Source organism: Pongo abelii, chromosome 7 (assembly GCF_028885655.2).
Source record: "Pongo abelii isolate AG06213 chromosome 7, NHGRI_mPonAbe1-v2.0_pri, whole genome shotgun sequence".
In the NCBI taxonomy this organism is placed as follows: domain Eukaryota; kingdom Metazoa; phylum Chordata; class Mammalia; order Primates; family Hominidae; genus Pongo; species Pongo abelii.
In genome coordinates, this window is record NC_071992.2 from 35,708,411 (window position 1) to 35,730,139 (window position 21,729).

Below are 21,729 nucleotides of genomic sequence, written 5' to 3' on the forward strand. Positions count from 1 at the left end.
CAGGCTGGTCTTGAACTCCTGACCTCAAGTGATCTGCCTGCCTCGGCCTCCCAAAGTGTTAGGATTACAGGTGTGAGCCACTGCGCCCGGCCAAACCATTTTTTACGCTATATATTTCTAGGGATTGACATAGACTGAATCCTCAAGTCTTGGCACCTCTGCATGATTGAGATTTGTCATGGATAGTTCAGAAATAATTTAAAAACATTAACCTATGTCATATTGGTATGAAGTTTACGAAAGGGATCTATGGATGTGAATGAAAAGAACTTTAATTCTATCATGATTAAATATCTTTAACTCCCAGATCATTGTCACTTAGGCCTAAAAAGTCAGTGTAGGACTTTTCACAAAATAACATTACTCACCTTATTCCAACTTGTCATAGGTATTACAAGTATCATTGAATCCTCTGGGTAATAAGACCTAGTGCCAGAGCCACTGGCACTGAAACCTGTACCAGCTACAGACTTTCTTTAATTCTGGACTCCAGTGCAAAGTTTCATCCTTGATAAATGAATCAGAGCAACACACTCAAATGTGCCGTCTGTTGATTTCAAAATTGGCTCACTCAAGTATCAGGCCTCTTCTGTATTAAATTTTTAAAAAAATGCTTTCATTTTTATAGATTCAGGGGGTACGTGTGCAGGTTTGTTATATGGATATATTGCATAGCGGGGATGGGGTTTGGGCTTCTAGTGTATTCATCAACTGAATAGTGAACCTTGTACCCAATAAGTAATTTTTCAACCCTCACCCTCCTCCCACCTTATCCCCTTTTGGAGTCCCCAGTGTCTATTATTTCCCTCTGTAGGTCCACATGCACACATTGTTTAGCTCCCACTTACTAGTGAGAACACGTGATATTTGATTTTCTGTTTCTGAGTTATTTCACTTAGGATAATGGCCTCTGGTTCCCTCCATGTTGCTACAAAAGACATGATTAAATTTTTATGGCTGTGTGATGGTGTATTATGTAAGGTGTATTTTCTTTATCTAATCCACTGTTGATGGATGCTTGGGTTGATTCCGTGACTTTGCTATTGTGAATAGTGCTGTGATAAACATGCAAGTGCAGGTGTCTTTTTGATATAACAGTTGATTTTCCTTTGGATAGTACCCAGTAGTGGGATTGCTGGATCAGATGGTAGCTCTATTGTTAGTTCTTTGAGAAATCTCTACACTGTTTTCCATATGTTATACTAATTTACATTAGCACCAGCAGTGTCTAAGTGTTCCCTTTTCTTGCTAGTATCCGCTATTTTTTGTCTTTTTAATAATAGCCATTCTGACTGGTGTGAGATGGTATCTCATTGTGGTTTTATTTGCATTCCTCTGATTATTAGTGAGGTTGAGCATTTTTTCATATGTTTGTTGTGGGCCTCTTTTGTACTGATAGGGGGTATATGGTAGAGCAACTTGTCTTTCACTTTGGAGACGATATCCAGCTCAGACTACTGGACTTCCGGAAAGCTCACCGAGTTGAATCTTCTTCGAGTTTATTGCCCATCCTCTGTTACAACTATGTCTTGCCAAGGCATTTAGGCAGCCTGCTACTTCTTGCTCACCAGGTTCTATCAGTATTATGTAATCAGTGGAGCAGTCCAGCATGACATTCTATGAGATGGTAAGACAACCGAGGTCCCTGTGAACAAAATTATAGCCAAAGATTGGATAGCTGATGTGGCCTTGAAGCAACAGAGTGAAATTATACTCCTGACCGAAAAGTGCAAGGAAACCACTTCTAACAATTTCTGCTTCATACTTTAGAAAACAAAGCATTTTCGAGATGAGCACTGCATGCCAGGTGCTTCAGTATGTATTGGTTTACTCTAGTAAAAAGACTACATCTGGCCAGTGCAGTGGTTCCTACCTGTAATCCCAGCACTTTGGGAGGCCAAGGTGGAAGGATCTCATGAGGCCAGGAGTTCAAGACCAGCCTGGGCAACATAGCAAAACTCTCTCCATAAATAAAAAATTAGCTGAGTGTGGTGGCACATGTCTATAGTGCCAGCTACTTGAGAGGCTGGGGTAGGAGGATCACTTGAATTCAGCAGTTTGAGACTGCAGTAAGCCATAATCATACCACTGCTCCAGCCTGGGAACAGAGTGAGACCCTATCTCAAAAATAACTAACTAAATAACTAAATAACTAAATATAAAAGAGACTACATCTGGAATAAAAGATTAATTTTCTGATTGAGTTTGTGATAATTTACCATTCTTCTTCAAGACCTTTCTGTGTTTTTATTATTTTTTATATTTTTTGAAACGGAGTCTTGCTCTGTCACCCAGGCTGGAATGCAGTGGTGCGATCTCGGCCCACTGCAACCTCCACCTCCCAGGTTGAAGCGATTCCCCTGCCTCAGCCTCCCATGTAGCTGGGATTACAGGTGCCTGCCACCGTGCCTGGCTAATTTTTGTTTTTTTTAGTAGAGACAGGGTTTCACTATGCTGGCCAGGGTGGTCTTGAACTCCTGATCTTGAGTGATCCGCCTGCCTTGGGCTCCCAAACTGCTGGGATTACAGGTGTGAGCCACTGTGTCCAGCCAAGACCTTTCTGTCTTTTGTGAAAGCCAATCCAAGAGTCAGATGGGGACGCTAAGAATGATCATTTCTGCGTCTTTCAAGTTTTTGACGTTAGCGGTAATTTCTGCAGCTCCCCAGGAATGTGGTTTTGGTTCCAGTTTACTATCGTCATACGGATATGGGGCTCTACAGGCCTCCTTTAGGCTCTGCCTGTACACTAGTCATCATGCCATAGGCCAGGAACCCATGTTGAAACCCATGTAGATGTTCCAGTGGTTGCTGAGCATGTATAGTTCAACTATCTATTCTTGGGGAAAATAACCACAGAAAGGATTTGCATATTAAGTGAGCCCTTTATGAAACAGACTGAGGCAAAAATTTATTATGCAACCTACATAAGCACTGGTAGATATCAGGATATTCTTGGGGATAAAAAATAGCTCTGAACCAGTGTCCAATAATCCCTGAAAGGTCTGGTTGTATTACTGAGCAAAAGGGGCTCACTGCTCGATGCCCTAGAAGCCTGTATTACGACACCGCGTTTTTGAGAAAAGAAAAGCTTTTTATTGCAAGTCGACTCACAAGGAGACAGGAGTCAAGCTCAAATCTATCTCCCTGTGCTGGTTTCACGGCAGTAATTTTATTAGAAAAGGTTTAGGGGCTGGATTCTGGGATTAGCAGGTGATTGGTGGAAGGAAAGAGGTCTAGAAAGTCCTCAGGCATGTATAGCCATCTCTTCTTGCCTCCTTATTTGGTCTCATGTGTAAAGTTGGAGGGAGCTGGTATGAAGCATGGAAATTCAGGCTATGATGTCAGCAAGTTTGTTTTGTGCAAACTTATGCAGCTATAGTGGTTTCAACTGATTTCAGCCAGTTTTGTTATCTTACAAAGGAGAGAAGTTTCAGTGTTTCAGCAAGTTTTTTCTTTTCTTATCTGCCATCCTGCAAACTCAAGAATTTCTACTAGTTTTTTTTTTTTTTTTAACTCTTTGGGGCACAGTTTCAGTCATTCCCTTTTCTCCTGGGTACAGTCATTCCAGGAAGTGGTGGCACTATCCTTTGGGGGAAGACCAGACAATTTACAAAACATAATATTGCATGGACCTTCCTCCATGGGGCAATCTTCTCTTTATTCATGTGCCTCTGGGAAATGATTAGTTCTGGAATTAGATGAAGGTCTCAAATCATCTATTTTCCTGGTTTACAGTTTCAGTTCAGTTATAGAAATCAATTAGGATGTTAGAGGATAGGCCATTTATTTGGACTCTAGGGACCTTGTAATCAGTTATCTACTGCCAAAAAAACTATGTGTCAAAGCATTCTGATTACCATGAACCTTGCTGCCTGGTATGATGACTACATCTGCTCTACTTCTGGCAGTTAGGTAGTGATATTTATCCTCTGCCTGGCCTCAATTCCATCATCTCCATGGAAATAAGAGAGCTCATTACAATGGCAGTATCTCTCAACCTTATCCGTGGCCAATGGAGTGAAGCCAACATAGCACTTTTCAAGAATCTCAGGGCTTCCCAACTATGTATTTCCCAAAACTGAGGTGAATAGATGATTCTCAAAAGAAGATATACAAATGGCCAACAAACATATGAAAAAATGCTCAACATCACTAATGATCAGGGAAATGCAAATCAAAACCAGTGTGATACCACCTTACTCCTGCAATGATGGCCATAATAAAAAAGTCAAAAAACAGTAGATGTTAGCATGGATGCAGTGATCAGGGAACACTTCTACACTGCTGGTGGGAATATAAACTAGTATAGCCACTATAGAAAACAGTGTGGAGATTCTTAAAGAACTGAAAGTAGAACTACCATTTGATCCAGCAATCCCAACTATTGGGTATCTACCCAGAGGAAAAGAAGTCATTATACAAAAAAGATATGTGCACACTCATGTTTATAGCAGCACAATTCACAACTGCAATAATTTTGAAAGGTCTGGTTGTATTACTGAGCAAAAGGGGCTCACTGCCCAATGCTCTAGAAGCATGGAACCAACCCAAATGCCCGTCAATCAACAAGTGGATAAAGAAACTCTGGTGTATATATATATATACACACACACACACACACACCACAGAATGCTACTCAGCCATAAAAAGGAATGAATTAATGGCCTTTGCAGTTAGCTGGATGAGATTGGAGACTATTATTCTAAGTGAAGTAACTCAGGAATGGAAAACCAAACATTGTATATTCTCACTGATATGTGGGAGCTAAACTACAAGGATGCAAAGGTATAAGAATGATACAAGGGAATCCAGGGACTTGGCGTGAAGGGAGATCGGAGGCGAGGGATAAAAGAATACAAATAGGGTGGAGTGGATACTGCTTGGGTGATGGGTGGACCAAAATCTCACAGATCACCACTAAAGAACTTACTCATGTAACCAAACACCACCTGTACCCCAATAACCTATGGAAAAAAAAAAACTGTGTTGAAAGGAGAGCCTGCTGACCCTACTAGGATGGGTAAGCAAGTCACTTGTGATAAATCCATTTCCGTACATTTCCTCCCTCTTTATCATATCCAGAAATTTCTACTATCTTAATATTATTTTGTGTAGACCACACTGAGTCTATGTTTCAGCCAACTGGAACATACATATGATAGGAGTGGAGAATAAAGAAGATTGCCATCCGTTTGTTGGTAGCTGCCACAGGCAATGTTGTTTTAGGGTATTTGAGCAAGGCATGGCCAGACAGTTCTCCCACCAGACTGGGAGAACTCACATTTTCTACCGATAAGGGGGCTCATTAGTCTTTCAAATTTATAGAAAATGAAGTTATTAAATTCTGCCAAATATTGTCATTTAAATTGTCGGGCACCACACTTTTGCAGTCTTTCATGTAAGAAATGTGTTGAAACTGGAATTTAAACCATGAAATATCTAGCATCCTGCGGGATAAATGTCAATTTGATTTGAGCTTATGTAAAGCCCATAGCCAGAAGACATAGAAGGGCATAGAAGCTATAGGTTTTTTGGCCATGCTTTGAAAATGATACCCAGGAGGGCCTAGAATAACATCATTTTGTTCAATGTTCTGTACAAAGTTGTATCATTATAATGTTGTTGAAAGAAAGTTGGTTACATTTTATGGTATTTTATTGCAAGTTCCAAGAACCTATTGATGACCACAAGTGAAGGCTTACTGTATATGTATATTACATTATTATTTTGTCCATTGCCCACCTCCAACCCACTAATGCGAGAATAATAAATTGTTATCTCTTTTCTTCAGTGCTGTATACTCTGCTCAGAAAAACACTTGGATCACAGTAAGTACTCAATAAATAGTTGTTGAAATAATGAATAAATAGTCCTTGTTTTTATGATGTTTATATCAAATGGAGGAGAAAGACATTAAACATTCATATATAATCTCTCAATTAAAATCTAAATTTGAATCTGTTCTAAGTTGTGTTGAATTGTTCTATTGTCAATTTGATTAACCTAGAAATTATTTTTTCCAGAATTCCTTTCTCCGTGGGTCATGGACCCACAGAGGCAAGCTCCCCTTTGCTGTCACTTTAGCAGCTTAACTTATTTGGTTTCTTGGATTTCCTTGGAGGCTCTTTCTCACCTATGCCATTGCTTAAGAAGAACTAATTAATAACTTTTTTTTTCTTTTTTTAGACAGAGTCTCACTCTATTGCCCAGGTTGTAGTGCAATGGCACAATCTCAGCTCACTGCAACCTCCGTCACCTGGGTTCAAGTGATTCTCCTGCCTCAGCCTACTGAGTAGCGGGGATTATAGGCACCTGCCACCACGCCTGGCTAATTTTTGTATTTTTAGTAGAGACAGGGTTTCATCATGTTGGCCAGGCTGGTTTCAAACTCCTGACCTCAAATGATCCTCCTGCCTCGGCCTCCCAAAGTGCTAGGATTACAGGCGTGAGCCACCATGCCTGGCCAATAACTCTTTTCTAATCCTCCAATTACCCACTTCCAGAATTCACATAAGGCCCTCCTTTAATTATGTAATGTCTAATTCCTATTCTAAATGCTTTATCCCATAACACTCATAGCCAATTCTTTTAGGAGATAAACTAAGAAATCAGCAATCTTTCAAATCCTGTGTAGAAAATAGTCTGTGTTGAATTTTTTGAGAGTGGTATGTCTGTCTCAAGTACAGCAATTCCTGAAATATTTTCTTGGGTACTTTTGACTATTTGCCTCTTTTGCCTGACAGATTGATACTAGATATTCATCTCCATGCAAGAGGGAAAATGTGATGTAGCTGAGTGGATGAGATCATTTATGAAAAAGAATATTGGGAGAAATGAGAGCCTCTATGACAAATCCTTGAGACACTCCAAAACTTCTTTACCAGACAATGAAGAATAAATTTGAAAAGTAGGCACAGTCAGAGTGGCTAGAGAGGCTGAAGGAGAGGCAGGAAGGTGTTGTGTCTTGAAAGTCAAGGAAATGTTGTGAAGGGTGGTGTAGAAACTTATGCTTCAGTAACTTCGACATATTAGATTTTTTTTTTTTGCAAGAGTGTACCTTCAAATTAAAAAAGATAAGAGTTTTCATTAAAAAAGTTTTATTCCATAGTTGGACTGTCATAAAGTGAGGAAATCTTCAAGGTTCAAAGAAAAGAAAAAGAATAAAACAATGTAAGCTGAAACTAAAACGGTGAACAGTGAACACATTTAAAGAGATCTCCTGCAGGGCTTTTACACAATGTGCATAGCTTTTCTTTGTAAATATGTTTCCCTGAGAAATGTTAATATATCCTTATGCTTGTAGAAAAAGTGCTTCAGGCAGGTGACAAAATGAGGGAATGGAACTCAAGACTTCCAGATGTAACCCATGAAATTGGGAATGAACTGGAATGATCTCAGATAGGTAGAACCTTAGGCTTTAGGAGAAGCAAAACGAAATACTATCCAGAGAAATATATTCTCAATGGAGACTCCAGGTTTTCCACAAGTTAAAATCAACCATTGTAATTGTTAACCCCCTTAGCCCAACTTGACTGGTCTAAAAGATACCCAGATAGTTGGTAAAACATTATATCTGGATACATCTGTGAGGATATCTCCAGAAGAGGTTGACATTTCAATCAGTAGATGAAGTAAAGAAGATCCGCATTCACTCATGTGAGCAGGAATCATCCAAGCTTTTAGGGGCCCAAATAGAACAAAAAAGGTGGAGGAAGGGCAAATTTTTTACTGGCTTGAGCTGAGAAATCCATCCTCTCCTGCCCTTGGACACCAGTGCTCCTGGTTCTTGGGCTTTCAGACATAGATTGGGATCTACACCATTGGCCTCCTGATTTTCAGGCCTTCAGACTTGGACTGAGTTACACCACTAGCTTTCCTGGTTCTCAACTTGCAGACAGCAGATTGTAGAACTTCCTGGACTCCATAACTAATATGTTTTGGCTATGACCCCACCCAAATCTCATCTTGAATTGTAATCCAAATTGTAATCCCCACCTGTCAAGGGAGGGACCTGGTGAGAGGTGATTGGATCAAAGGGGCCGTTTCCCCCATGCTATTCTCATGATAGTGAGTATGTTTTCATGAGATCTGGTTGTTTGATAAGTATCTAGAACTTCCCCCTTCTCTCTCTCTCTCTCTCCTGGCACCTTGTGAATAACGTACTTACTTCTCCTTTGCCTTCTGCCATGATTGTAAGTTTCCTGTAGCCTTCCCAGTCATGCAGAACTGTGAGTCAATTAAACCTCTTTCCTTTTAAATTACCCAGTCTCAGGCAGTTCTTTATAGCAGTGTGAAAACAGACTAATGCAGAACCTGTGTGAACCAATTTCTATAATAACACTCCTTATGTGTGTGTGTGTGTTCAAAGACACAGATATACCCCATTGTATCCCATTGGTTGTGTTTCTCTAGAGAATCCTGAATAAACAACCATCATGAGCTCACAAATCATCTTGAGGGAGAGAAACAACAGATTTAATTCCTCAAGGATTTTAGATAATAAAACTATTATCTGTGGATGTGAGATAACTATACATATTAGCTTTCTGTTGCTGCTATACGATATTACTGCAAAACTTAGTGAGTTAAAACACCACCAATCTATTCTCTTACAGTTCTAGATTTCAGAAGTCTGAAATTAAGATGTTGTATGGGATATGTTCCTTCTGGAAGCTTTAGAGGAAAATAAATTTCTTTGCCTCTTCTAGCTTCTAGAGACTACTTACATTTCTTGGTTTATGGCTCCCTCCTCCATTTTCTAAGTGTATGACTACAACTTCTGGCTCCCTTGTCACATTTCTTTTTTCTGACTTTGCTTTTTTACCTTCTTCTTATAAGAACCCTCATGATTATATTGGAATATAAATATAGATAATACCAGATAATCCAGGATAGTCTCCAATTTCAAGATCCTTAGTGACATCTACAAAGTCTCTTTTGCCATGTAAGGTAGCATATTTAAAGTTTCTGGGGGATTTGAATGAGGACATCATTGGCGATGGAAGTTTTATTTTGTCTTCCACACTATGCATGAATGTTTAAAGAATTTTTTTAAAATGGGAAAAAAGAGAAACATCATGGCAATACATATAAGTAATCATATAGATGTAAAAAGAAGCAGATAAACTTTAAAATAAAATGTAATTGTCAATTTAAAAAAAAAACTTAAGGGATGGACCAAACAACAGAGTAGATGTGGCTGAAGAAAGAATTAGTGAACTGAAAGACAGAGCTGAAGACTTTCAGAATGTCACGCAGAAAGCTGCAATGGAAAATACGAGAGAGGTTAATAGATATGGAGAAGAGAATGAGAGTGCCTAACATACTTGTATTTGAAGCCCTAGGAAGAAAAAATAAAAATATTGAAGGAGAGGCAATATTTGAAAGCATAAATTTGAGAATTTTCTAGAACTGATACTATATAAGCCACAGTTACAGGAAAGATAATGTTTACCAAGAAGAATAAAGTGAAAAGATATCTACCCCTAGTTATAAGGTTGAGCAACTGCAGAACATCAATGACAAAGAGATCTAAGATATAGCCATGTAGAAAAGACAAATTATAACCTTCTTTCCCCTCCAAAAGACTTAGAATAGGCTTTTTTAAAACCTGAAAAAATGGAAGTCAGAATAATTGCATATGTTAATAAAATATATATTAAATTCAGAGAGAAAAATATTGGTCTAGAATTGTCTCTATGTCAAAAATTGGAGTAATATACAGGGATTTTCATATAATTAAATATTGACTACATACTGAGTGTTAATCAGTAATAGATCTGCACAAAAGAAACTTCTGAAACATATAATTCAGGAGGAAGTAAAATTGTTTTGAAAAGGCCTAAGATGCAGAATAAAATTGTGAGCAAATGAATTTTTAAATGTAGATAAGTGAGCAATGTCTATATAATGATAATAGATAACTTGTTGTTGCTAATAAAGACACAATTAAAATACTGAGGAGCAATAGTATATAAGCCAGAATTGAGGTGATCAGACTTAAAATGTTCTAAGAATTCTTGAATGGATAAGAGTGAGAGAAAAACTCCTAATTTTAGATTTGTTACATATAGATGCTAAATTTCAAAGGTAACTTTTAAAAAAATAGAAATAGAGTACATAATTTCCAAACAGGTAGAGAAAAATATGGAATAAAGAATTATTCAAACAAGAAAAATCTATACAAAGAAAGTGAAGAGAACAAAAAGACAGAAAAAAATCAAAAGCAAAAAATGAGATAAAACCAAGTCCAAATATATCTGTGATCACAGTAAATTAAAAAGAACCACATTTGATGATTAAAATGCAGTTTGTCAAATTTGATTAAGAGCAAAAATAAAGGCAGCCATCTAATCTTTTAAATACAACCTAAAGCATGAAAATCCATGATCAGGTTGAAAATAAAGGAAAGGAAAAATATAGGCAAATCCAAACCAAAGGTAACCGAAACTGAGTTTAGTGAAAAGCTGACTTTTGGATAAAAAGTATGAGAAGTATAACGGTGTTTATTACATAATGATTAAAAGTTTAATTTATTAGGATAATATAATAGTTCTAAACTTGCGTCTAACTAATAATCTAGTCAATAACGTATAAAGCAAAACTTGATAGAACTTCAGGGAGAAATTAACAAATACACCACCCAAATAAGAAATTTTGACATGTCTTTCCCCTTATTAATAGATCAAAGAAACAAATTATTAGTGTAGAAGTAAAATAGATCAATGACAAAATTAACATGCTTTATACATTGGACATATATAGAACTCTGCTTGCAATAATTATAAAGCATGCATTCTTCCTAAGCACACATGAAATATTTATAAAAATTGACCATATATTAAACCACAAAGCAAGGCTCAGCAAATTTCAATGATTTAATATTCTAGAGACCACATTCTCTGATCACAGTTTAATTTATAGCAAAAATCCAATCCATATATTTATTAAATTTTTTTGTTTTAGAGGTAAAACTAACATACCGTAAAATTCACCATTTTAACCAGGCTAAAGTGTATAGTTTAATAATTACAATACATTCACAGTTGCCCAGCCTTCATCAATATCTAATTACAGAACATTTTCATTACCTCCACCAAAGAGACTCCATATCCATTAACAATTATTCTCCACTCCTCCCCAACCCCAGTCCCTGGAAGCCACTAGTCTACTTTCTGTCTCTATAGGTTTTTCTATTCTGGACATTCACATGAATGGAATTATGCCAGGTGTGGCCTTTTGTGCCTGGCTTCTATCTCTTAGCATAATGTTTTCAAGGTCGATCCAGGTACTAGCACATATCAGTAATTTTTTCTTTTGTTGCAGAATAATGTTCCATTGTATGACTATGCCATGTGTTATTTATCCATTCATCAGTTGATGAACATTTGAGTTGTTTCTACTTTTTAGCAATTACAAATAATGCTGCTATGAACAGTTATACATTAAGTTTTAATGTGAACATATGTTTTCATTTCTTTTAGGCAAATACCTAAGAGCAGAATTGCTGGGTCACGTGATAATTCTATGTTTAACTTTTTGAGAAGCCACCACATTTTTTTTTAAGTGACTGCACCATTTTACATTCCCACCAGTAATGTATGTAGGTTCCAATTTCTCCACATCCTTGTCAATATGATTTTACATTAAAAATATAATCATCCCAGTGGGTATGAAGTAGTATATGCTATGTCATTGTGATTTTGATTTGAATTTTTCTAATGTCTGATGATAGGAATCATTTTTTTCATGTGCTTATTGATCGTTAGTATATTTTCGTTATTTTATTTTTTATTTTTATTTTATTTTTTGAGATGGAGTCTTGCTCTGTTGCCCAGGCTGTAGTGCAGTGGCATGATCTCGGCTCACTGCAACCTCTGCTGCCAGGTTCAAGCGATTCTCTTGCTTCAGCCTCCCAAGTAGCTGGGATTACAGGCACGTGCCACTACGCCTGGCTAATTTTTGTGTTTTTAGTAGAGACGAGGTTTCAGCATCTTGGCCAGGCTGGCCTTGAACTCCTGACCTCGTGATCCACCCATCTCAGCCTCCCAAAGTGCTGGGATTACAGGCGTGAGCCACTGCTCCCAGCCCATCATTAGTATATTTTCTTTGGAGAAATATCTATTCAAGATCTTTGTCCATTTTTTAATTGGGTTGTCTTTTTGCTGTTAAGTTGTAAGAGTTCTTTAAGATTCTGGATGCTATACTCTTAACAGATATATGATTTGCAAATATTTTTCCCATACTGTGGGTTGCATTTTCATTCTTTTGGTGGTGTCCTTTGGTACATAAAAGTGTTTACTTTTAATAAAGTCTGATTCATTTTTTTCTTTTGTTGCTTATGCTTTTTGTGTCATATCTAAGAATCCATTGCCAAATCTGTATGAAGATTTATACTTTTTTTTGAAGATTTATAAGAGTTTTATAGTTTTAGCTCTTAATATTTAGGTCTTTGATCCATTTTGAGCCAATTTTTGTATATGATATGAAGTAAGGGTCTAATTTCATTCTTTTGTTGTGGATATACACTCATCCTAGTAGCATTTGTTGAGAAGATTTTTCTTTCCCCTTTCGATGGTCTTAGTACTCTTGTTGATGTCAGTTGACCATATACATATGGATTTAATTTTTATATTTTTGAGAAACACTCTTCTAAACAACTTATATGTCATTTCATTCTTCTGTTGTGGATATTCACTCGTCCTAGTAGCATTTGTTGAGAAGACTTTTCTTTCCCCTTTCAATGGTCTTAGTACTCTTGTTAATGTCAGTTGACCATATATATATGGACTTAATTTCTATATTTTTGAGAAACACTCTTCTAAACAACTTATATGTCGTAGAAAAATTTTGATGAAAACTCAAAATACTTAAATCTGAAAAATAATGAAAATATAACATAATAGTACGATAGAATGACAAACTATGTTGTTTCATCTAACCCTCCTGCCAAGAACTAGAAAAGTCAGAAAAAATTAAAATTAATCTGTTTGAAAATCGTGGAGAGCCATTGAGACATTAAGGACTTGTAAACCCTAGATCCTAGATAGGAGGAAAGCCCTGAGAGAGGAATCACACATGATATTAAGGCTCCCCTCAAAGCATTTGCCACATCAAAAGCAATGGCTGAAAGGTTGACAACTGAAAAGTAGGAGAGATAAAAGAAAGAAAATACAGAAAAGACATAAGAGGTATATGGGACAAGGTGAAAACTTCTAACATACGTGTAAATTCCCAGAAAAAGAAAGAAATCAGTCAGAAGCAATCTTTGAAGAGAGAACAGCCAAAAATTTCTCAAAAATTAAAGACATCAAGCAACAAATACAAGCAGGATAAATGCAAAGAAAATCACAGGTAGTCATACACACACCACACGGAAACTGCTGAAAACAAAAGACAAGATCATAAAACAGACAGAGAAAAATGATATATTATCTTGGAAAAAACAGCAGTAAGGCTGAAAGCATTACTAGATATAAAGTGGAACATTTCATGATAATAAAGGAAGCATTCCACTAGAAATGTATAATAATTCTAAACTTGTATCAGTAATAATATATACAGTAAGGTGAATTAAGCAAAAGTTGATAGAACTAAAAGAATAAATAAATTTATCACTATAGGAGACAGTAGGAGATTTTAATACACTTCCCTCAATAACTGATAAACCAAGTAGAAAAACAAAATGTCAGTGAAGCTGTGAAATTTAACAGATTATTATTACACTGGCTTAGTTTACACTGTAGAACACTGCACAACAATATTTTTTTCTATTTTCGATTTTTTCAGTTACACACAAGCTGCAAAACTTAAGCTAGACATCAACAGCAAAATGTAAGTGAAAAAGTCTCAAATATTTTCAAATTATAAAGTAAACATCTAAGTAATTCCTGGATCAAACAAGAATCACAATAAAAATGAGAAAATATTCTGAGTTGACAGAGGATGAATATGTAAGAGATAAAAATGTGTGAGGTATAGCTAAAATTCTGTTTAAGGGAGGTATGTAGATTACATGTATGTATGTGTGTATGTGTGTGTGTGCATGTATATATAGAAAAGCTAAAAACAAATGAGTATGTCTTTATGTAAAGAAGTTAGAAAAAACAATAAATTAAGCCCATAGAAAGTAAAATAAAGATAAGGGTAGGAATTAATAAAATTAGCCAAATCATACAAAAGAGTATACCATCAGAATCAAATGAATAAATTGCTTCCTTGAAAATATCAATAAATCAATATAATTCTGGGAAGACCAATTAAGGATAAAAAGAAAAAAATAGAAAACTGATAATGTCAAGAATGAAAAAAAGGACATTGCTATATATTTGAGAGTCATTAAAAATAATATGAAGATATGAGGTTATAAATAAATATTTTAAAATAAATAGTTAATATTTTGAAAAATACAACTTGTCAAAACTGACAAGACACAAGAATTAAGTATGAATTTTTATGATTATAAACAAACTTAAGTCTACTGTTATTCACGAGGAAAACTCTTGGCCTAGATTGTTGTATCTGTGATTTCTACCAAATAGATACTTAAAAAGCCCATCATAACACAAATTTGCCTTTTTTACGGGTTATTAAGCTAATGTGCCTCACCTCCAAGTTCATTCTTTTATGCTTTACTTTCTGATGCTGGGGCTGGGACTTTGCAATTCCCAGGTGTTTTTTGTTGACTGGCTTCCTGTTGGGTTCTTCAGAAAAGGAGCATCAGAGGGAGACTGGGACAAAAGAAGTGGGAGATGGATGATATTCTATATTATTAAATACAAAAATTATATGCTAATTAAAAAACATTATAAAACCAAAAGAAAAAGAGAATAATGATCAGCTGAGAGCTCAAAGAAGATGAAGACCATCTTCGAATTTTGTAATTCATTTAGGGAGAGCTGCCAAGGAGAAGTGATAAAGGCAGAAGCCAGATTACAGTGTATTTACAAGTGAGTAGGAAGTAAGAATGGAGACCTATGGCCTGAACTTGTCGCTGTTTCTGAGCCCAGATTGTATGAGACAATAGCTTTCAGGTCTTTAGCAGCTATACTTTGGCATGGCTGGGATAGGCATGGACGGACAGCAAGGACTCCAATAAATATTATGAGGCTTAGGTATATATAGATTAGATACTCATTCAGGGCATTTTCTAGCTTTGGCTCCATACACCATAATTGGTATTGGAGGGCTAAAATATTTGGCTGGATTGATTCACCTTAGTTCCTATAATGCCAAACCTCAAAGCCCAACAAAGTTATCCTTGGTGGTCTGGACCACCTGAGAATTTTCCATTCCAATCTGGTTTTCTTATTGATACAGAGATTTAGTCTCATACCATAGAAGGTGTTTATGCCCCTAAAGGAGCCTAACTTTATTTTAATAATTAATAGTGAATAGGATCTAGTTATAAGATTAGATTGCCCAGTCCATTAAAACAGATTTTAAGACCAAACTCCTGGCTCTAGTGGCTTGTGTTTGGGTTCTGAGATTTGGCAGGCAGGAAAGTTTTGGTCCTTCAAGCAGTTTCCTGGAACTTTCAACTGAAATATATTCATGGCAGTTCTCCTCGGTGTCCCCTCTCTAGAGCTGGAGGATTTTGGTTTTACAGAACAGCTACAGCAGTGTTCTGTATGACTTGCAAAGAAGGTCATGGCAGGGAGCCTGTTAATGAGGTAACCTAAAAAATGTAGTCAAGGAAAACTTCCCCTCCTGGGGTTAGTATTAAAAATTTTAAAAGGAATGTCCACATGTGCATAAAAATGAAGGTGTTTGGTTCTATTTATGAGGTTTATTTTTTTGAATAAAATTCAAGTAACTTATGAGACCATGGAACTTCCCTTGGTCCTCAGGGAACAACCAAAAGGGACAGAGAAGTGCAAAGCAATTTACACACACCTCTTGAGGAACAACTCAGGCAGACATCATCTAATAAGATGCCCACCTGCTTCTCGAAGAGCTCCCCCAGATACCACTAGATTGCTTGATTCTCTCAGGGTTACTTAGTTTCCTCTTTCCTGAAAAACTGGAGCTTCATTAGCCTGTTTTTCTTGTCCTCAGAGGTTCTCCTTCTCAATAACAACTTGTCCCACACTCCAGGGTAAGGACACTGGATATAGAGAAAAAAATTAGAGCAAGACACTTGCTAATCTAATACTAGTCTACATTGAGTTGGACTTGTTGATACATGGTCACAGGAGCACATATGCACAGGAAATGTCAGCTGAAAAGAGAAAGGAATCCACCCTGAAGTGACTCAGTCACATTTTTCCTGTTCTCTCTGATTTTTGTTCATGGTAGGAAGTATGCATGTCTTGTGTTAAAGAGGTTATCAATTGTTTTGAATAACCCAGGAATGTTTTTCATTTATTGAGCCTGTCTTCAAGGTAAATCATTCCCTACAGAACACACATAAATAAAAGTATTTTTAGATTGTTTGTATTCAGATACCTCATCCTTCATATGAAGAGTCCATGTCCCATAGCTTTGGATGACTGTATGATATTGGGCCATGTGGAAGGTTGTTAGAGTAATGACTTCCAGTAAGTCACACCTTCCAATATCCAAGCACTTATGTATTCCTCTCCCACCTTGACTCTGGCCTTGGTCACTGACTTGCTTTGGTTAATGGGACATCACAAATGTGGCCCAAATAGGGACTTGTTAAGCATTCCTCTATTAGGGCTTCCCTCTTGGAATGTTGCCCTGAGCTGTTGCCATGTCAACACAAGAGGGAATGAAAGGTCACAAGAGGGAAAGGTCACAAGAGGGAAACTGCACCATCCCCGTTATCTCAGCTGAGCCTGACTGTTAGCTGTCTTGCCAGCTGAATGCAGCAACATGCATAGTCCCTAGAGAAAACGCCAGAAGAACAACCCTGTAAACTTACAGGATCATGAAAATTAAGTCACTTTTTAAAAAGCAAGTGTTGGGATGATTGTTGCACAATGATAGATAACTAAAACAAGCCAGGATCTTATATTTTGTGTATTACATTTTTTTTGCACTTGTTTGAGGATAATTGTGATATTCCACAACAAATTACTTTGTGTAGAACTGTAAATATCCCTGTGCGTATACAGTAAGATATGACTATACAGAAATGGGACTGCTTTCCATAAGGCCTACCCAGAATCTATCTGTTCTATGTTCAGGAGTCGATGTGCATGTATTATAGAATTACAGGTGGTGAGAGATTAGAGACCAGGTGGAAGAAAATGCATAATTGGGAAACTAGAGGAGATGCGGTGTGTGTATGTGTGTGCATGTGTGTACATATGCACATATGGGTTGAGAGAGAAAGATCAGGGACATGATCAGGGAAAGCTAGTTAAATGGAAATTGTTCTCGTTGGGTGGTGATGTACTAAACAGCACAGGTGGTGAAACATGTTAACTTCCAAGTTCAAGACCTAATCATTAAAATAATCTACATGTGGTGCCTATGCATTGGCTCATAATTAAGATTCAGATTAATAAAAACATGGGTGTTCCAGGGAATTCATTCCTAGGGTTCTTCGTATTTTTTCTTCTTATTGCTTGAAATTCTTTGCAAATTAAATATGTAATGCTGAAGCCACAGAGAAAAAAGAGATATTAAGAAAGCAAATAATCTTTTGATACCAACTTGCCTATGGAATGTCTTATGATATTCTGTGTTGCTTTTTTAACTACACAGAACATCAAAAAATATGCTTCCCAATGAATAGAAGACTGTATGGTAAAGGATATTCACAATTAGAATTATGTTTGGCAAGTAATGCTTAGCCTTATTTAATACATTCTAACTTGTGTGAGTGCTAAGGAGTTCTCCAAGCTGAGGTTCTAAGGCCATGATTCTGGCATTAAGGGCACCAAAGCTGAGTAATAGGGAAGTCTATAGGGTCTATAGGTTACTCCTGTTGTCCGAATAACTTCTTTCTGGGTATGCATGTAATGCCCACTTGCAATGAAACAAAATTAATCCTCTTCTGATAAAGACTTTCCCCAGATCTGCAAAACACTGAGGAAACTATGTATAAATACACATCTGATTACTTTTGATTTATAGTAAGCAATTAAAATGTACACACATATACACCACCACACATATTAAAAGATATCAACAGCTTGGCATGGTGGTACATGCCTGTAGTCCTAACTACTCAGGAGGCTGAGGCAGGAGGATTGCTTGAGCCCAGGAATTCAAGGCTGTGGTAAGCTATTACCACGCCTGTGAATAGCCACTGTGCTCCAATCTGGGCAACATAGCAAGACTCCATCACCCCATCTGTGAAAAAATAATTTTGAAAAAGATACCACCACTGTGTCTGTGCACCCATTTGGGATCGAAACTTCTTTACTGTTCTGGCATAAATATCCACATTCTGGTTAAATAGGAAAAATCAGAAGCAGTATTAATCAAATCCTTCTCACTGCTCCTCTAATTGTCTTGCTGTTGTAACAGGGATGATTTCTTAGGAAGAAATCACTTGATGTGAAGCAAAATACCATTTGCTGAATGCCCCATTCAGAGTCATCAGGTTAGACAGATTTCTTCCTCCCCAGAAAGTGATGGAAACACAAATAGAATGAAAACAGGTGTGGCTGTTTGGTGCGTTGTTGTGTCAGACGTTCCTTGGGGTTTAATGATCTCTAGCATTGCAGGGAAGGAGTATAAAGGAGAACTTAATGGCTTTATTTTTAACTAATTAGCTGAAGGACTCTTCTTTGTGCTCACAAATAATTTTTAAATTACAGTATTACCTCTTACCCCTTCTTGTCACTTGACACTCTCTCACCTCCATCCTGGGACTCCACCGCCAACAACACATTCCCTGTGAAAATTAAGAAATCAGTAAGCCAGTAGTGTCAATGGCGAGATCATTTACAGAGAGTCTCCTTCCTTCCTTCTTTCCTTCCTTCCTTCTTTCCTTCCTTCCTTCCTTCCTTCCTTCCTTCCTTCCTTCCTTCCTTCCTTCCTTCCTTCTTTCCTTCCCTCCCTCCCTCCCTTTCTCCCTTCCTTCCCTCCCTCCCTTTCTCCCTTCCTTCCTTCCTTCTTCTTTCTTTCAACAGAGTCTCACTGTGTTGCCCAGTCTGGAGTGCAGTAGTGCGATCTCAGCTCACTGTAGCCTCTGTCTCCCAGGTTCAAGTGACTCTCCTGCCTCAGCCTCCCAGATGGCTTGGATTACAGGTGCCCGCCACAATGCCTGGCTAATTTTGTATTTTTAGTAGCGACTTGGTTTCACCACGTGGGCCAGGCTGGTCTCGAACCCCTGACATAAGGTGATCCATCCTCCTCGGCCTCCCAAAGTGCTGGGATTACAGACGTGAACCACTGTGCCCGGCCAGAGAGTTCTCAATGAGATTAGGTTAAACGACTATGCTTTTATTTTAAGGCAGTGTTTCTTAAAGTGTGGTCTGGAGACCAGTGCTTTAGCAGAGGGTAAATGGCACCCTAGGGGCAATGTAACTTGTTTGCACTTGCTCTCTCAAGGCTGTGCTGGTATTTTCCTGAGAAATAAATAAATAAACACATAGCCCAAACAAAAGTGTTTCTACATCCTTAGAGAAACAAATCTGAAGATGATGAAGCAAATTCTTGTATATTAGCATCTTTGTAGTAGCTCCAGGTATGCGCTGCCTTCCTTTTCTCACTCTCACTCTTCCAGAGACCAGCAGCTTCACAATTACTTATTCAAGTTACTTGTGAAAATGAAGATTCCTGACACCCGCTGGGAAAAAAGTTCTGATTAATAGGTCCCTAGGTTCATAATATTGTTATGAAGTCATCCTTGCATCTTGGACTATATACTGCTAGAGTTTTATCTGCGAGAAAAATCCATTTCTGCAAAGTTAAACCACTGTTCGATAACTTGCGGGCTACATCATCTCTAATGTTTATGGTGGGTTAAATAGAAGACCCTTCCTGTTGAATCATTCTTCCCAAAACAAAACCCTTCTTGTCTATGTTCTTGCCTTAGTTAAGTTCAGTATCACAAACAAATTGAATCTTTGCAAACTGAAGTTGTTCACAGGTTCAGAATCATCAATATGATCATCAGTGAATACTTTATGGTGGAGGTGGCATAGATAGGCTATCAAGTAGCCTATGTATCAGTTATAGCATTACTGTGGAAGTTGGGTTTTGGAGGAATAATTCACATTAATTAATAAAAGTTGAGGTGGAGACTACTTACTGGTTGTTCCCAATGATCTATTTTTCTTTTTTCCCTTATCCTAGTTTCCTGCAAGACCCCATCAGCTTCAACAGGGATGGCACCAGGTTCAAGAGCCTGAAGAAGAGACCCAGAGCCAACAAATGAGGCATAGCGTTTTACTTGGGGGAACTTACATACAAGGACACTCCAGTGGCAGCAGGCTGGACAGGAGAATTTCAGCTGCTTGTAAAAAGCATGCAGTTTATATAGGATTTTCACCTAGCACCTGCCTCCATGTAACCTCCATGTGGCAACTCCTATTTCTTAAGTTATTGCTGTCAGGTGCATCTGTGATACAACTAGACCCCCAGTTTTCAGCTGGGCACACGGCCTTATAAAATAAAGTTTGTGGCCTAGCGCAGTGGCTCATGCCTGTAACCTGAGCACTTTGGGAGGCCGAGGTAGGTGGATCACTTGAGGTCGGGAGTTCAAGACTAGCTTGGCCAACAGGGTGAAACGTTGTCTCTACTAAAAATACAAAAATTAGCTGGGTGTGGTGGCATGTGCCTGTAATCCCAGCTCCTCAGGAGGCTGAGGTAGGAGAATTGCTTGAATCCAGGAGGCGGAGGTTGCAGTGAGCCAAGATTGCATCATTGCACTCCAGCATGGGCAACAGAGTGAGACTCCATCTCAAAAAAAAAAAAAAAAAAAAAAAAAACAAGAAAAAAATTGTATTTCTTAGCCTTATTTACAACTAGGGGCCATGATGTTACTAAATTCTGAACAATGGAATGTAAATGGAAGAGGTGTATATGATTTAAGGGACATGTTCGTAGGATTTGTTCTTTTACTTCTTCATCCTCGTCTTACAGGCTGGAATGCAGAGGTAATGACTGGAGCTTGAGCTGCCCTCTGGGATCATGATACAAAAAAGCAAATTCGACAATACAAAACAATATAGAGAGCAATAGAAAATTTAAAAGTAAAACAAAACACACTAAACAACAAAATAACTATAATCCATATGTTTATTATACAAAAGCAGATATTGTATCCATAAAACAATAAGATAGCCTTATCAAAAGCAAGAATAATAAAAACCAACAACAGAAGCCAACAACAACAAATAAACAAAAGGCAACATGAGATAACCAGGCAGAACTCCCAGAATGCAAAAATATACAGCAGAAATGAGAAAAAGATCAGGTGAAAAGTCGGAAGCTAAAGTTGAAGAAATCTGCCAGAAAGTATGAAATGACAAAAAGGTATAAAACTGGAGGGGAGACTCAATTTAAGAGCCCTGACTCTTAATTTGACAATGTTAGAATGAAATAAAAGAGACAATGGGAGGAGACATCAAGGAAATAATTTAATAAAACTTTTCAGAATGGAAAAGCTGCATTTTTTTGGTTTTGTTATTAAGTAATTTCAGCTTTTATTTTAGATTCAGAAGATACATGTGCAGGTTTAATACCTGGGTATATTGTATGAATCTGAGGTTTGAGGTATGATTGATCCCTTCATCCAGGTACTGATCATAGTACCCAAGAGGTAGTTTTTCAACCCTTGCTCCCCTCTCTCCTTCCCTTCTCTAG

General features: G+C 37.5%; 2 long non-coding RNA genes across 3 annotated transcripts; one reads left to right on the plus strand and one right to left on the minus strand.

Moving 5' to 3' along the window:
* Nucleotides 1–1,299: 1,299 nt before the first annotated feature.
* LOC129060952 (uncharacterized) lies at nt 1,300–16,700 on the minus strand. Of its 2 annotated transcripts, XR_008527860.2 has the most exons (4): nt 16,447–16,673; nt 15,941–16,105; nt 14,608–14,729; nt 1,305–1,645 (listed from the first exon to the last, which is right to left on the minus strand). It is a non-coding gene; the product is annotated as an uncharacterized LOC129060952 (long non-coding RNA). The 2 variants fall into 2 exon arrangements; XR_010141088.1 differs by lacking the exon at nt 15,941–16,105 and having other exon boundaries at nt 1,300–1,645; nt 16,447–16,700.
* An 11-nt stretch (nt 16,701–16,711) lies between these two features.
* Nucleotides 16,712–21,519, plus strand: LOC129060953 (uncharacterized). Its single transcript, XR_008527861.2, has 3 exons — nt 16,712–16,921; nt 20,218–20,595; nt 21,007–21,519. It is a non-coding gene; the product is annotated as an uncharacterized LOC129060953 (long non-coding RNA).
* Nucleotides 21,520–21,729: the final 210 nt, after the last annotated feature.